At 46.8% G+C, this 12,976-nt stretch overlaps 1 protein-coding gene across 1 annotated transcript in view; it reads left to right on the top strand.

Moving 5' to 3' along the window:
• Nucleotides 1-12,976, top strand: part of LOC144668726 (EVI5-like protein) — a 436,360-nt gene that overhangs the window by 130,231 nt on the left and 293,153 nt on the right. The window lies entirely within an intron of this gene.

Here is a 12,976-nt window from a genome sequence, read left to right as displayed (position 1 = left end):
TACAATTTTAGAAGCAAACAAGTTCTAACAAAATGGCCCAGGGAACTTGTTTTCAATAACATCCATTGCATCCGTGATCCCGGGCTGGAGTAACAGAGAATTCCTCTGAATACATTCAGAAATCCTTGGATATACTCATCAGGTCTGACAGCATCTGTACAGAGAGAAATCGAGTTAACGTTTCAGGCATCAGAACTGGACAAGTTTGAAATGTCATCGACTTTAAGCAACAGGAGGGTGAGAAAAAGGACAATAGGGAAGCTCTGTGATTGGGTGTAAGACAGGGAGAGATTAAATGACAGAAGAGCTAGTCGTGCGGAGTCAAAGGGAGTGGAAATGGGACAAGTAAAGAAACAAAAGATGTGCCTCGAGCAGTTGTGCTGCATTCCGAATGTGAGAACAAGAGTAAGAGTGAAACATGAAAAGAAATGGAGACAGAGATTCCAGTCTGTAATGGTTGAACTCAGTGTTGATTCTGGAAGGCTGTAAAGTATCGAATTGAAAGATGAGGCCGGAGTCTTCCGAGGAATGTCAATCACTGTCGGATTGCCACCCCACTCCTACTTTCCTCCAGCACACCGGAGCGCGGCGTTCCTGACCAGGTCTTCCCATCCCGGCTTCTCCAGAAATGCGGAGCGAGTCTGAAATGGAACTGCTTCTTCCTAGCGTCGGATCGTTGGGAGAGGACAGGCCACGCCCCCTTTTTACAACACCAGCTGCCGGATTTTCTTTTATTCATTCACTTGATGTGGGCTTCACTGGCCGGGGCAGCATTTATTGCCCATCCCTAGTTGCCCTCGAGAGGGAGGTGGTGAGCTGCCTTCTTGAACCACTGCAGTTCACGTGGTGTAGGTACACGCACAGCGCTGTTAGGAAGGGAGCTCCAGGACTTTGACCAGTAAGTAAAGAGTTTAAATGTCCCAAAGCTTCTTTGGAAAGCTACGGAGAGAAGGTAAGTGAATAATAGGGGTGGGCGGGCAAGGGGGTAGGTTGTGTGAGGTAAATGGGTAAGGGGATAGGGTGTCAGGTAGGTAAGGTGGAAGCTGGGAAGGTTGGCAGGTGGGTGAGGTGGGTAGTTTGGCAGGTGGGTAAGCGGGTAGCTGGGGCAAAGGGTGGTCAGGTTGAGTCGGGGGAATAGGGTGCGTCGGCGGAGTCGGGTGGAGCAGCTAGTCAGGTCGAGTTGGGGGTTTTGGGAGGTCAATGGGGAGTCAGGGGTCGGGGGTAGTTGGGGGTCACGAGGCAGTCAAGTTGGGGGGACATTGTGAGTGATTGGTCGGTCAGCTGTGCAGTTACCCAGGAGTTAGACTAGGTTTTCATCGGTCTAACATTTCCTGGGTATCTATTCAGGTAAGTACGTGGGAACTGTCTGAAGTTGGAGACTTTTGCGGAGGGTCCCAGTGAGCAGGTGAATTGCCCATCAGATGTTCAAACTTCCCTGGCAGTTCCCGCAGAGTCAGTGCGTTGGGACTTCCGATAATGTCCCATGGCGCATCTTCCGGGGTACATCCATCCGGACTCCGACTATCCGAAGATCAGAAGCTCTCTGCTGAGGAATTCAGAGCTGGAGATCGCCTGTGAAATCAACCTAAAAACTGAAAGATGCCTCACAGTGTTGGACAAGGAGTTAAATACACCGCAGTGTTTATTAAAAGTTCATCTCATGGGGTTTGTTACTGAGCCCCCAGAGCAGGACAGGCCCAGGCTCCAGATTATGCTGTGTTAGCTGAAGTCTCCTGGTGTGATAGCGAGCCACACGGAGCAGGATGGGCCCTGGCTCCATCCCGGGCCTGTGTTGAGTGAGCTGATCCCGTGCCAGAGATCACCCAATACCCTCCCCTACGTCCTGTCACCATGTGGAAATCCCCCAATTCCCAGTCCCCTGTCACCTTGGCAACAGGCCTCTCCCCTAATGCTTTTTCACCATGGGAACAGGCCCCACCCTCAGTCTCCCATCACTATTGGCCGCAGGCTGTACCCTCACTTCACTGTCACTGTGGGAAACAGGACCCACCCCCATTCCCTATCACCATGGGGAACAGGACATGGCCCCTGCTGGAAATGTGAAATAAAATGAGAAGGTGCTTGAAGCTCTCAGTGATTCCGTTTTTCTGATCAATGAATGAGTCGAACAATTTGGGTGAAGGGATATTTCAGCATATCCTTCAGATGTTCTCTAAACTTAGTCTGGGTCACGGCATAAATACAAGTGTTTGTGCAGCAACTCAGGAGCTGCAGCATGAAGCCCAGTTCCAGCACAACTTCATCAATCCAAACAGAACCATATCCCAAATCCCACATCCGGTACCACACGGAATAAACCATTAACGTCGTCCATAACAGGATGAAATTTGCCGAGATAACAAACAGTAAAATGATGGATTTCCTTCGACTCTCCATCTCTGGGTCTCTGGGACTCTCCCCACTGCTGTCAGCCCGGAGTCTCCTGCGGGCTCTGCTGCTCACTAAAATGTGTCTGACAGTGAAAACATTGAGCAGCAAAATCAGAACAAATGGGACCGCTGGGTTTAGAATATTATGGAGGAACTCGATTGATCCCCAGACTTGAGAATACTGAATACCCCCTGTTACATCACAAAACCAGGGGACGTTCAACAGCAAATATTCACCTATGAACATAAAATACCAGAAAATGTTCTTTAAACAGCTCAGCACAGTCACTGTTCCCAGAACCACAGTCGCTGTTTTTTCAGTGCAATATTTACTTTTCAGCTTCTGGCCACAAATGGCCACAAATCGGTCAATGGTGAAAGTGACAGTGAACCAGACAGAACAGTCAGTGGCTGCATAAAGGAAAACAGCGTGTATGTTACACACGGGAATGGAAAACAGGAACCGGAACTGCTCCCCATAAACAATTGGTATGTGTCTTAATATCAGGTCCAGGATAATGACCAGTAGATCTGCCACTGCCATGGCCACCAGGTAGCAAGTAACACATTTGGAGAGACCACACTTTTGCTGAGACAGTATTCGAATCGCCATTAAGTTAACTGTGAAGAAGGAAAATAAAGTGGGGTAAAATACATCAGGTTGAGAGCAATGTTGCTAGCTTGATTGAGAACTTATTAAGGTTTTAACATTTGTTATTGAATTCAGTCATATATTGAAACAAGGGCCAAACAATCCTCATCCACCACCACTCTCCTCTGTCTGGCTGAACTTGTTCTCCCACTGAATAACTTTTCCTTTAACTTGTCTCACTTCCTCCAACTAAAAGGTGTGGCTATAGGAGCGGAACAGAGGCCGGTCAGGAACCAGGATCAGCATAAATAGATACTTCTGCTCAGAGCACAGCCTTTCCTGCCTGAGAGTGGAGCAGAGGCAAGTCTGGAACCAGGAGAATTTCAGCTTCTGTAGAAGCTGAGTGGTAAAAGCAACTGTGACATCACATGAAACCAGTAAGCTGATTGGCTGGTAAGAGCTTGGTGTAAGGGTTAGTGTGTTAAAAGCCAGCTTAGAATGCAGGAGTTAAAGTAGGTCTTGTAAATAACAAGAAGTAAAACTTTAAAATAAAAAATATATATACAGCAAAATAAGTAAAATAAAATAGCTAAAATAAAATAATTAAAATAAATACTTAAAACACATTCCCGTGTAATTAAGGAATGTGTAACTTTTAGTTGTAATTGTGGGTGATGCTAGCCTTTAATAAACACAGTACTGTACTATACGTGGGAAATATTCCAAATTAATGAAGAAAATAATTGTTTTAAATGAGTAATTTAGAATAAATTATGAAATAAATACCGTAGTAAATGCTTCATACAAAGTTTAAGGTATGTCAGCGCAGCTCGGCCATGTGGAATGTACATCCTGTGGGATGTGGGAAGTCGTGCAGGCACAGAGTGGACTCAATGATCATATCTGCAGGAAGCGTCACTAGTGGCAGAAAGTTGAGCTCTGATTTGCGGAGCTTGAGTGGCTGCTGGAGTCACTGCAGTACATCCACAAGGCCGAGGATTACGTGGATAGCACTTTTAGAGAGGTAGTCACACAGCAGGTTCGAAGAACACAGAGAGGGAATGGGTGACCGCCAGAGTATCTAGGAGAAGCAGGCAGGTAGTGCAGGAATCTGCTGAGGCTACCTCACTCTCTAACTGCTTTTCCATTTTGGATACTGGTGAGCGAGATGGTTCCTCGGAGGACGATATCAAGAGCCAAGTTCATGGCACCACAGGTGGCTCAGCTGCACAGGAGGGGAGGAGGAAGGGCGGGAGTGCTAAAGTAGTAGGGGATTCCATAGTTAGAGGAGCAAACAGGCATTTCTGTGGCCATAGACATGACTCCAGGATGGTACGTTGCCTCTCTGGTGCCAGGGTCAAGGATGTCACAGGGCAGCTGCAGAACATGCTTTTGGGGGAGGGTGAACAGCCAGAGGTTGTGGTCCCCATTGGTACCAATGATATAGGTAGGAAAAGGGATGAGGTCCTGAAACCAGATTTTAGGGAGTTAAGAAAATAATTAAAAAGCAGGACCTCAAGAACAGTAATGACAGGATTATTCCCAGTGCCACGTGCCAACGAGCACAAGAATAGGAAGATCGAGCAGTTCAACACGTGGCTGGAGAAATGGAGGAGAAGGGAGGGCTTTAGATTTCTGAGGCATTGGGTCAGGTTCTGGGGGAGGTGGGACCTGTACAAGCTGGACGATCTACACCTGAATAGGACTGAGACGAATGTCCTCGCGGGGAGCTTTGCTAGTGCTATTGGGGAGGGTTTAAACTAGATTGGTATGGGGATGGGACCCTGAGGGGAAATTCAGAGTGGAGAGGAGAAAAACTGGCAGTGGGGAGTAGGGAAGCATCAACTGATACCAAGGATATATCAGCCAGTTGTATCAAGGTTAATAGAACCTTGGAGAGTTTGTTAGAACTAGAGTAGGCAACAGCAAGTCATTAGATGGGGCCAGAATGAGGGGGAGAGGATAAAAAGCCTAAATCAGGACTATTGTGCATGTGTGTGAAAGCACGGAGTGTGGTTAATAAGATTGGTGAACTGCAGGCACAGGTTAACAAATGGAATTATGATACTATTGTTATAACAGAGACCTGGCTGAAAGAAAGGCAGGACTGGGTTAAATATTCCTGGTACAAGGTGTTCAGGAGAGACAGGAAAGGAAGAAAATGTGGTGGTGGGGGTTAGGGTGGCAGTGGGAAGTGGCAATTCTGGTTAAAGATGGCATTACAGGATTGGAGAGAGAAGATGTTCCAGAGGGGTCAAGGACAGAATCTCTCTGGCTGGAGGTAAGGAATGAAACAGGTGCAGTAACATTGATTATATACGACACAGACCACAAACTAGTGGAAGGGATATGGGGAAACAAATTTGCAAAGGAATTATGGAGAGGTGCAAGAGTTATAGAGTAATCAGAATGGGAGACTTCAATTATCCGAATATGGACTGGGATAGGAATAGTACAAAGGGAAAAGTAGGCAAGAGTTCCTGGAATGTGTTCAAGATAATTTTCTGCATCTGTATGTTTCCAGTCCAACTAGAGGACATGTACTTTTGGACCTGGTTCTGGGGAATGAGTTGGCCCAAGTGGATCAAATATCAATGGGAGAGCCTCTAGGGGACAGTGACCATTGTATCATAAGGTTTAGGTTAATCATGGAAAAGGACAGGGAACAATCCAGAGCGGGGATAATTAATTGTGGGAAAGCCAAGTTCGGTGGGATGAGAAGGCATCAGAGATGAGTGAGTGGGAATCAAATGTTGGCAGAAAAGACGGTGGCCGACAATGGGCCACCTTTAAAGAAAAAGTATTGCAGCAAATGTCAAGGGATATTCCCTGAAGGGGAAAGTTAGGACAAATAAATCCAGAGAACCATGGATGATGAGAGAGATAGAAGATGAAAAGGAGAAAGTGCGCACACAACAGATGTCAGGTCGAAAATACAATGTAAAATCAGCCTCAATATAGCAGGACCGGGGGGAAATTTAAAAACCAATAAGAAAAGCAAAGAGAGAGCATGAAAAGAGGCCGGCAGCGAACAGAAAAGGAAATCCCAAGGTCTTCTACAAGCATGTAAATAATAAAAGGGTGGTAAAAGAAAGAGTAGGGTTGATTAGGGTCAAAAAAGGGACTTGCATATGGAGGCTGGAGAAAGAGTGCAGGTGTTGTCCGAGTACTCTGCATCTGTCTCTACAAAGGAAGAGGATCCTACCCAGGCCAAGGTGAGAGAGGAGGTAACTGGTACACTAGAAAAACTTACAATCAAGAGGAAGGAGGTGTTGGAAAGACTACCTTTACTTAAAATAGATAAGGTACCAGAACCGGATGAGATGCATCCAAGAGTACAGAGAGAAGTGAGTGGAAATTGCAGAGGAAATAATGATAATCTTCCAGTCTTCCTTAGACACAGGGGATGTGCCACACAACTGGAGAATTGCAATTGTTACACCCTTGTTCAAAAAGGGGTGCAAGGATAAAGCCGGCAACTACAGAGCAGTCAGAATGACCTCAGTGGTAGGGAAACTTCTGGAAACTACAGTATGGGGTAAAATCAATAGTCACTTAGACAAGTACATGATAATGAGGGAAAGCCAGCATGGATTCATTAAGGGAAAATCATGTTTAACTAACTTGCTAGAATTTTTTGAGGAAGTAACAGAGAAGGTTGATAAGGGAAACACTGTTGATGTGGTGTATATGGATTTTTAAAAAAGGCTTTTGATACAGTGCCACACAACAGACTTGTGAGAAAAATTCTAGGTCATGGAATAAAAGGGAAAGTAGGCACTTGGATAAGAAATTGGCTGAGTGACGGGAAACAGAGAGTAGTGTTAAATGGTGGTTTTTCTGATTGTGAAAGGTTTGTAGTGAAGTCTCCCAGGATCAGAGTTGGGACACTTGTCCTTCATGATATATATTAAGGACCTAGACTGTGGTGTGCAGGGCATGATTTCCAAATTTGCAGATGATACGAAGATTGGAAATGTTGTCAACTGTGATGGGGATAGTCTTGAACTTCAAAAGGACATAGACATGTTGGTGGATTGGGCAGACAAGTGGCAGATGAAGTTCAATGCAGAGAAGAGAGAAGTGGCAGGAAAAAGATGGAGAGCACCTAAAGGAGCTGCAGGAACAGAGGGACCTCGGTGTATGCGTACATAGGTCATTGAAGATGGCAGGGCATGTTGAGAAAGCAGTTAATAAAGCATATAGTATCTTGGGCTTTATTAATAGGGACATTGAGTACAGGTGATCATGCTGAACTTGCATAAGACACTAGTTAGGCCTCATCTGGAGTACTGGGTCCAATTCTGGACACCATACTTGAGGAAGGATGTAAAGGCATTGGAAAGAGTACAAAGGAGATTAATGAGAATGATTCCAGGGATGAACAACTGCAGCTATGAGGATAGACTGGAGTGGTTGGGACACTTTTCCTTGGAAGAAAGAGGGCTGAGAGGAGACTTGATAGAGGTATTCAAGATCCTGAGGGATATGGACAGGGTAAATAGTGAGAAACCTTTCCCACTCAAGAAAACATCAAGACCCAAAGGGCACAGATTCAAAATAATGGGCAAGAGGAGTAGAAGTGATGTGAGGAAAATTTTTTTCACCCAGAGGGTGGTGGAGGCAGGTTCGATCAAGGTATTCAAAAGGCAATTGGATTGCTAACGGAAAAGAGAGAATGTACAAGGTTATGGGGATAATGCAGGGGAGAGGGAAGAGGTAGAATGTTCTTTCAGAGAGCCAGTGCAGACTTGATGGGCCGAATGTCCTCCTTCTACACTGTAAAGATACTGTGATACTGTGGGTACCCGCATGGGCCCCAGTTATGCCTGTCTTTTTGTGGGATATGTGGAACGTTCCTTGTTCCAGTCCTACTCAGGCCCCCTCCCACATCACTATTTTCGATGCATTGATGACTGTATCGGTGTCGGTTTGTACTCTCATCGGTACCTGGAAAATTTATCGATTTTGCATCCAATTTCCACCCCTCTCTCACCTTCACATGGTCCATTCTGACACTTCCCTTCCCTTCCTTGACACGGCCCTCAACCATGTCCGACCCCTCTCCCACACCTCTGCCCTCACCGCTTCCTCTCCCTCCCAGAACCATGATCGTGTCCCCTTTGTCCTCACTTTTCACTCCACCAGCCTCCGCATTCAAAGGATCATCCTCCACCATTACCGCCAACTCCAACATGATGCCAACACAAAACATATCTTCCCCTCACCCACCCCCCCTATCAGCATTCCGTAGGGACCATTCCCTCCCTACACCCTGATCCACTCCTCCATCCCCTTCCCACGGCACCTTCCCATGCAATCACAGAAGGTGCAACACCTGCCCTTTTACCTCCTCCCTCCTCACCGTCCAAGGGCCTAAACACTCCTTTCAGGTGAAACAGTGCTTCACTTGCACCTCCTTCAATTTGGTCGACTGCATTCGCTGCTGCTAACGCGGTCTCCTCTACATTGGGGACACCAAACGCAGACTGGGTGACCGCTTTGCGGAACACCTTCGGCCTGTCCGCAAGCATCGGACAGAGTCAGCATGGATTTACGAAAGGGAAATCATGCTTGACAAATCTACTGGAATTTTTCGAGGATGTAACTAGCAGAGCTGATGAGGGGAAGCCAGTGGATGTGGTTTATTTGGGCTTTCAGAAGGCTTTCGACAAAGTCCCACATAAGAGATTAGCGTGAAAAATGAAAGCGCGTGGGATTGGGGGTAGTGTATTGAGATGGATCGAAAACTGGTTGGCAGAAACAAAGAGTAAGAATAAACGGGTCTTTTTCCGAATGGCAGGCAGTGACTAGTGGGATATCGCAGGGATCGGTGCTGGGACCCCAGCTATTCACTATATATATTAATGATTTAGATGAGGGAATTAAATGTAATATCTCCAAATTTGCAGGTGACACAAAGCTGGGTGGGAGGGTGAGCTGTGAGGAGGATGCAGAGATGCTTCAGTGTGATTTGGACAAGCTGAGTGAGTGGGCAGATACATGGCAGATGCAGTATCATGCGGATGAATGAGAGGTTATCCACTTTGGTAGCAAAAACAGGAAGGAAGATTATTACCTGAATGGTGATAAATTGACTGGAGGATGAGGAGCATGATGGACGCTGGGCTATTGGAGGACTGGTGGATAGGAGGTTGTTCGAGTGGGAGAATCAGATCCTCTTTCCCTCCCCCTACCCGGATTTTAACCTAGCGACAGATTTAAAGATAAATCTGTTGAATGAGTTAATAAATTTTATTTATTCTGAGAGGGGAATGTGCAACGAGACCTGGGTGTTCTTGTACACCAGTCGCTGAAGGTAAGCATGCAGGTGCAGCAGGCGGTAAAGAAGGCAAATGGTATGTTGGCCTTCATAGTGAGAGGATTCGAATACAGGAGCAGGGATGTCTTGCTGCAATTATACTGGGCCTCTGTGAGACCATACCCGGAATATTGTGTGCAGTTTTGGTCTCCTTATCTGTGGAAGGATGTTCTTGCTATAGAGGGAGTGCAGTGAAGGTTTACCAGATTGATTCCTGGGATGGCGGGACTGACATATGAGGAGAGATTGAGTTGATTAAGATTATATTCGCTGGGGTTCAGAAGAATGAGGGAGGATCTCATAGAAACCTATAAAATTCTAACAGGCCTAGATAGGGTGGATGCAGGAAGGATGTTCCCGATGGTGGGGGAGTCCAGAACCAGGGGTCACAGTCTGAAGATACGGGGTGGACCATTTAGGACTGAGGCGAGGAGAAATTTCTTCACCCAGAGACTGGTGAGCCTGTGAAATTTGCTACTACAGAAAGTAGTTCAGGCCAAAATATTGTATGTTTTCAAGAAGGAGTTAGATCTATCTCTTGGGGAGAAAGGGATCAAAGCATATGGGGAGAAAGCGGGAGCAGGGTTGGATGATCAGCCATGATCATAATGAATGGTGGGGCAGGCTCGAAGGGCCGAATGGCCTACTCCTGCTCCTATTTTCAATGTTTCTATGACCCAGACCTTCCTGTCGCTTGCCATTTCAACACACCATCCAGCTCTCATGCCCACATGTCTCTCCTTAGCCTGCTGCAATGTTCCAGTAAAGCTCAACGCAAACTGGAGGAAAATCACCTCATCTTCTGATTAGGCACTTTACAGCCTTCCGGACTGAACATTGAGTTCAACAACTTCAGACCATAAACTCTCTCAACCATCTCTAATCCTTTATTAATCCCACTTGTTTTATTTCAATTTTAATTTCAATTTTTCTTCTTCTTTATTTTTATTTATTTATTTTTATTTATTTATTTTTATTTATTCATTGATTTTTCCCCCCACCCCTGCTCCCACAGGGCTTTCTGTCACTTGTTTCTATGTTGTGCTTTCACAGAGCGCTGACCCTTGTTCTGCTATTAACACATTCTGCCGCTATCAGCACCTCCTTTAGTCCTCACAAAAAAAGCAGCTCTGAAGAAGAGTCACACGGACTCGAAACGTTAACTCTGCTCCTTGCTCCACAGGTGCTGCCGGGTCTGCGGAGCTTTTCCAGCAGTTTTTGTTTTTATTTCAGATTTCCAGCATCTGCAGCATTTTGCTGTCATTTCATTGAAATGATTGTACCTGAAAGAACAAATGTTCTTTCAAAGGGAAGGTCTATGATATGATGGAAGGCAGGACAGATTAAATGCTAAAAGGATGATACTGAAATTGTTGATGATGTCAGTGTTGATCCAAATGCTCCTCTCCAGCCTTTCAATGTCTGGCTAAAATAATTAAAATTCCCCAAGTGCCCCCAGTAATGATGTAGATCCATGGACCGGAAACATTAGCTCTGTTTCTCGCTCCATAGATTCTTCCAGCCATGCTGACTATTTCAACAACAATAACATGTTTACACAGCACTTTCAGTGTATTAAAACATTCCAAGACTCTTAACAGGAGCATTATAAAACAAAAGGTGACACTGGAGCCACACAAGGAGTCCACAGCATTAAGCTTTGTCTGAGTGCAGCGAGTTTAAGTGTTTAGCTCCGGGAATTTGGGAAGTGAAAGAATTTTAAGGATTGATTCCTTTCTAAAATCTAGTTGAGTTTGCATATTATGTTTAACTTAAGTGTAACAGAAAATTGTAGTTTCTTTCAGTGTTAGTCATTTATTCTTTCATGGGATGTGGGCATCACTGGCTGGACCACCATTTATTGCCCTTCCCTAATTGTCCTTGAGAAGGTGGTGTTGAGCTGCCTTCTTGAACCGCTGCAGTCCATGTGGTGTAGCTTCACCCACTGTACTACAAGGAAGGGAGTTCCAGGATTTTGACCCAGCAATAGTGAAGGAACAGCAATATAGTTCCAAATCAGAATTGTGTGTAGCTTAGAGGGGAACTTGAAGATGGTGGTGTTTCTATGCATCTACTGCCCTTGTCCGTCAAGGTGTTAGTGACTGTGGGTTTGGAAGGTGCTGTCGAAGGAGCCTTGGTGAGTTTGTGCAGTGCATCCTGTAGATGGTACACACTGCGGGCACTGTGCGTTGGTGGTGGGGGGAGTGGATGTTGACGGTGGTGAATGGGGTGCCAATCAAGCCGGCTGCTTTGTCCTGGATGGTGTCCAGCTTCTTGAGTGTTGTTGGAGCTGCACTCACCTCGGGAAGTGCAGAGTATTCCATCACACGCCGCACTTGTGCTTTGTGGATGGTACAGGCTTTGGGGAATCAGGTGGTGAGTTACTCACTGCAGAATTCCGAGCCCCTGACCTGTTCTTGTAGCCACAGTATGTTTTTGGCTGGTCCTGTTCAATTTCTAGTCAATGGTCAGCCGCCCATGGGGTGGAATTTTCCATGCCCGCTGGCACTGGGCGTGATCGGTGGCATGAGCGGACAATATGGCCACGATGGCGGGAAACCAGTTCTCGACCGTCCGCTCAGCCTGCCGACAGCGGCCGTGTTTCCCGCCATCGGACATCGGGAACCTCATTGTCATACATCAGCCCATCATTTTCCGGCTAAGCCGCCGGAATCACCCTCCCCCCAACACCTCTCCCGCTGGATTGTGCGTCCAGGTCGGTGGGAAAGCACGCCGACGTGTTTCACAACAGCACAGAATCGACCTGCACTTGGCGGCTGCACTTTGAGGGGAATTCGGAGTTGAATACCTCGTATTAGGGAAACCTGTATGAAGTGACCATTCCTCTGAAACTCAGACAGTTCAGGCACAGCCACATTGATATGATTGGGGTCAGGCTCCGAGCTTATCTGCCCACTCAAGCAACGCAGAGGCATCAAAGAGCCACCAAGTTCTCCAGAGCTCCCCCCAGCACAGACTGCACATTCAGGAGCACTTTAGTGGACTGCAGAGCAGTTGGACTGCACACGTTGTACAATCTCCTCGCTAAAGCTGGCCATGGAGCAGTCACTGCTGGAGGTGTTCACAGCCTCTTGCAATGTAAACATCCCGGTTTGGACCAGCCTCCCCCATGGTTCAAGCTAACAGGGCAGCCATGCAGCGCACTAATCTCTGGCCATCCAAGTGGGGATCAGCTCTCTCCGGGAAATGTTAAGGGGCCGTCACACTTAACCAGGACAGGTTCTTAGTACACCCATGCTAACCAGGTGTCTCTCTCTTTAACCCAGCAGGAGGAGTACATTAGGATCATGGAGCCTGGTGAACTAGCTGTATGCCTGATGGCCTACAGAGAGCGAAGACGACGGAGGAGAGAGTGACTGAGGCTCCTGGCTGCGCAGAGGAGGGGACCAGCAACCTCAGGAAGAAGTGGGGCTGTGGCTCCTGCACACGCAGCCCAAGAGCCAGAGCGAGCCCTGGCTGGTTGGCGCCTAGTGACACCCAGGGTCTATAGACGCCGCCTTTCATTCCTGCAGATGACCAAGAACCAATGTCTCCGCAGACTGTGCATTTCTAGGGAACTGGTTGGTCACATCTGCCAGCTACTGCAGGATTTGGCACCACGGGGACATGGAGGGCACCCACTGCCAGTGGCCATGAAAGTGACCACAGCGC

Source organism: Cetorhinus maximus, chromosome 28 (genome assembly GCF_964194155.1).
Source record: "Cetorhinus maximus chromosome 28, sCetMax3.hap1.1, whole genome shotgun sequence".
Taxonomy (NCBI): Eukaryota; Metazoa; Chordata; class Chondrichthyes; order Lamniformes; family Cetorhinidae; genus Cetorhinus; species Cetorhinus maximus.
The sequence above is the reverse complement of the archived record's forward strand: the minus strand, read 5'-3'. Positions and strand labels throughout refer to the sequence as shown.